This window comes from Heterodontus francisci, unplaced genomic scaffold, assembly GCF_036365525.1.
Source record: "Heterodontus francisci isolate sHetFra1 unplaced genomic scaffold, sHetFra1.hap1 HAP1_SCAFFOLD_654, whole genome shotgun sequence".
Classification (NCBI taxonomy): domain Eukaryota; kingdom Metazoa; phylum Chordata; class Chondrichthyes; order Heterodontiformes; family Heterodontidae; genus Heterodontus; species Heterodontus francisci.
In genome coordinates, this window is record NW_027141335.1 from 508019 (window position 1) to 513079 (window position 5061).

A 5061-nucleotide genomic window follows, 5' to 3' on the forward strand; every position below is an offset into this window, starting at 1 on the left:
CACCTGGAGTCTTGTGTCGAATACTGGGAACCACACTTTAGGAAGGACATGAAGCCTTCGGAGAGGGTACAGAACTGTTTTACTAGAATTTGTCCAGGCATGAGGGATTACAGTTATGTTGCTGGGGTTGTTCTGCTTTGAGCAAAGAACTTTCAGAGGAGATTTGTTTGAGGTGTTTAACATTAGGAAGGATTTAGATAAATTAAATAAAGAGAAACTATTTCCAATGTCCAAGAGACACAGATTTAAGGCGATTGGTAAAAGAAGCAGATATGAGGATTTTTGTTTCTGAGTGGTTTGGATTTGGAATGCACTGTCAGATAGGCTGATGGATACAGATTCAATAGTAGATCCCAAAAGAGAATTGGATAAATATCTGAAGGAGATAAAATGCAAGGATATAGTGAAAGAGCCAGGGAGTGGGACTAACTGGATTGCTCTTTGAAAGGGCCAGCACAGACTTGATGGGCCGAATGACCTCATTCAGCTTGTGCTATTCTATGATTCTATGATGGTTCCCACCAGGACTTTCACAATATTCCTCTCCTTTCACAAGGAGTTTGATAAAGTACCACATAAAAGCCATGTTACCGAATTAGAAACACATGGGATAAAAGGACCAATATCAGCCGTGACTCAGTTTGTCGCTCTCTCCCCTTTCAATCACAAGCTTCTAGGATCAAGTGTCACTGCAGGACTTGATCACAAGAATCAATGCTGACATTGCAGTGCAGTACTGAGGTTGTGTTGCACTGTCAGAGGTGCAGTCTATCGAATGAAACTTTAAACCAAGTTGCAGTCTGTCCTCTCAGGTGGATGTTAAAGATCCCATCGCACTATGTAGAAGCAGAGGAGGGGAATTATTCCCGGTGTCCTGGTCAAAATGTTTCCTTCAATCAACATCACAAAAACAGATCTGTTCATTATAACATTGCTGCTTGTGGGATCTTGCTGTGCAGAAATTGTCTGCCTGTTTCCTACATTACAAGAGTGACTTCGATTTAAGAAGTATTCATTGGCTGTAAATCACTTTGGAACATGCAGTGGTCATGAAAGGCGTTTCATAAATGGAAGTCTGTTCTTTTATTTTCAATGTCAGCATACGGGAAATTAGCTCAGTGACAGAAAGTAGAGAAAAGTGGAGAATGGTTGTTGTTCAGTCTGGAGGGAAGTACACAGTGGAGTTCCCCAGGGTCACTGTTGCTGTATGTTAATGCAATGGGCTTGTGTACAGAGGTGATAATGTCAAATATTTCAGATGGCAGGAAAGGCAGAAATGTTAATAAACAATGAGAAGGACAGTAACACACTTCAGGAGGACAGAGACTGACTGGTGAAATGGGCTGGCGGATGGCAAATATAATTTAACACAGTGAAGTGTGAAGTGAGACATTTGGGTAGGAAGTGCAAGGGAAGGCAACAGAAACAAATTGGTATTGTTTAAATGAGGAGACCAGAACAGAGAGACTTGGTGTGTATTCAGACAGATCTTTGAAGGCCGCACGAAAAGTTGACAAGCTTACGTCTGATATAACAGACATCAGGTAGAAAACACTATTGAGAAGCAGGCTGAATATTGAAGGTCCAGTGGGTAAGTGAAAAAGCAAATAAGTGAAGCAATGAGTGAGCATGAAAAGAGGCGATCATTGAAGGAAATCCGAAAGTTTTCTAAAGGCACCTAAATAGTAAAAGGGTAGTAAAAGGAACAGTGGAGCGGACTCAGGACCATAAAGGGGATTTGCACATGGAGGCAGAGGATATAGCTGAGGTACTAAATGAATAATTTCCACCTGTCTTTACCAAGGAAGAAGATATGGAATCCTTTCCTTTATTAGCCGAGGTATAGAATATACGAGCAGGGAGGTTATGCTAGAATTGTATAACTCATTGGTTAGGACACAACTTGAGTACTGTGTGCAGTTCTGGTCACCTCATTACAGAAAAGATGTAATTGCACCAGAGAGGGTACACAGGAGATTTACGAGGATCTTGCCAGGACTGGAAAAATGCAGCTATGAGGAAAGATTGGACAGGCTGGGTTTGCTCTCCTTGGAATAGAGAAGGCTGAGGGGAAATCTGATTGAAATGTACAAAACCCGGAGGGGCCTGGATAGAGTGGAGGTGAAGCGTCTATTCACCTTAGCAAAGAGGTCAGTGACGAGGGGGCATGGACTTAAAGTGATTGGTAGAAAGATTAAAAGGGAGCTGCGGATTTTATTTTTCACCCAGCGGGTAGTGGGAGTCTGGAACACACTTTCTGAAAGGGTAGTTGAGGCAGAAACCAACAACTCATTCAAAAGGTGTCTGGATATGCAGCTCAAGTGCTGTAATCTATCAAATGCTGGAAGGCAGGATCAGAATGGATGGGTCGTTTTTTGGACAGCATAGACACGATGGGCCAAGTGGCCTCTCTCTGTGCCATAAACTTTCTATGATTCTAAGATGCAACCCAGGCAATGTTGAAAGAGGAGGTAAGTCAGAAATTGATAAAGAGGAAGTATTAGATAGGCTGTCTGGACTTAAATTGAATAAAGCACCAGGATAAGATGAGATGTATCCAAGGATACTGAGGGAAGTGAGGGTGAAAATCGCAGAGGCACTGGACATAATTTTTCAGTCTTTCTTAGACTTGGGGATGATGCCAGAGGACTGGAGAATTACAACCGTTACACCCTTGTTCAAAAAAGGGTGTAAAGATAAGGCCAGCAACTACAGGCCTGTCAGTTAAACTTCGGTGGTGGGAAAACCTCTAGAAAGAAATAATCTTGGACAAAGCTAATAGTCACATGGACAAATGCGAGTTAATTAAACAAGCCAGCATGGATTTCTTGAGAGAACATCATGTTTAACTAATTTGCTGGAGATGTTTGAGGTGGTATCAGAGAGAGTTGATGAGGGCAATTCTGTTGATGTGGTGTACATTGACTTTCATATAACGGTCTATTCAGTTTCAAATGAACCTGCCTCCACCATTCTCAAGCAGTGCATTCCAGACATTTAACTATTCCCTGCATGCAAAAACCTTTTGATACAATGCCACGCAACAGACCTGTGAGCAAACTTGTCGCTCATGGAATAAAAGGGACATTAGCAACATGGATACGAAATTAGCTAAGTGACAGGAAACAAAGAGTAGCGGTTAATGGATGTTTTAAAGGCTGGAGGAAGGTTTGTGGTGGAGTTCCCCAGAGATCAGTGTTGGGATCCTGCTTTTCCTAATATATATTAAGGACCGAAACCTGGGTGTGCAGGGCACAATTTCAAATTTGCAGCTGTTACGAACGTTGGAAGCATTGTGAACTGTGAGGAGGATAGTGTAGAACTTCAAAAGGACACACACAAGTTGGTGGAATGGGCAGAGAGGCGGCAGATGAAGTTCAATACTGAGAAATGTGAAGTGATTCATGTTGGTAGGAAGAACATGGGGTGACAATATACAATTCTATAGGGTGTTCAGGAGCAGCGAGACCTGTGTGTATATGTGCAGAAGTCATTGAAGGCGGCAGGACAGGTTGAGAAAGTGTTTAATAAAGCATGCAGTATCCTGGGCTTTATTAATAGGGGCATAGAGTACAAGAGCAAGGAAGTTATATTGAGCTTATATAAGACACTATTTCAGCCTCAGCTGTGGTATTGCATCCAGTTCTGGGTGCCACACTTGAGGAAAGACGTGAGGGCATTGGAGAGAGTGCAAAAAAGATTGACCAGAATCATTCCCAGGATGAGGATTTTCAGTTATGAAGATAGATTTGAGAAGTTAGGACTGTTTTCCTCGGAGAAGGCTGAGAGGTGATTTATTAGAGGTTTCAAAAATCATGAGGTGTCTGGACAGAGTAGATAGACAGAAACAGTTCCCACTCGTGAAAGGATCGAGAACGAAAGGGCACAGATTTAAAGTCATGGGTAAAAGAAGCAAAGACGACCTGAGGAAAATATTTTATCACACTGTGAGTGGTTAGAGTCTGGAATTCACTGCCTGAGAGTGTGGTGGAGGCAGGTTCAATTGAAGCTGAATAGACTGTTATATGAGAAGGAAGAATGTGCAGGATTACAGGAAGAAGGCAGGGAACGGCATTAGGTGAATTACTCTTTCGGAGAGCCAGTGCAGATACGAAAGGCTGAATTGGTCCTCCTGTGCTGTAATAATTCTCTGATGTTTTTATTACAGGATGCTGACCAAGGTGACACTGTGATGGGGCGTCTCAGATGGGTGTAATGGTGGAGAATGGGGAATTCATGGCTGGAAAGGGAAGTTGTCCTATGGGAACTGGAATCTTAGCAGGGACTCTCCGACAGCTTGTCTGGGTCGAAGGCATCCAGGAAATATCTTCCCTCCCACCTCCTCCTGAGGTGGCCTCTGGAGTCCTGGTGCCAATGCCTGTGTCCTCATGATGGTGTTGATATGAAGGGTGCAGCAGAACACCATGAACACAGACACCTGCTCCAGTGTGTACTGGAGGGCTCTCCCCGAGCGGTTCAGACATTGGAAGCATTGCTTCATCACACCGATGGTCTGTTCCAACAGGTTCCTGGTGACTCCATTGCTTACATCATACACACACTTTTTGCGTAACTAATGGTTGATGGTGGGAGGTGGATTGAGGGCGTAGAAACATGGGCTGTGTCTAGAGGGGGTTCCTTTGTCTCCAAGGAGCCACATTCTGGTTATTCATGGAGCCCTGATGTGTTGGGACCGGCTGACTGCTTCAGAATGAAGGTATGGTGGCTGCTGCCAGGATAGTGGACATTCACCAACATGATGGACTGGCCATGCTCACACACCAGCTGCACATTGATGGAGTGAGAGTTCTTTCAGTACCTGTACGTCAACCCATGGGTTGACATGGGGGCCCCGCAGAGCCACCTACACCATCAGGAATCCCGCTATCCTGACAAAGCCACGGGATCTTTCATCCTGCTTCTCCCTGCTGAGGGAGATATTGATGACATAGATGTTCACCCTCACCTCCCAGAATTATCAATGGACAACACACAGGCCTAGTAACTACTGGCCAGTTAGTTTAACATCAGTTGTGAGGAAAGTTTTAGAAACAATAATCA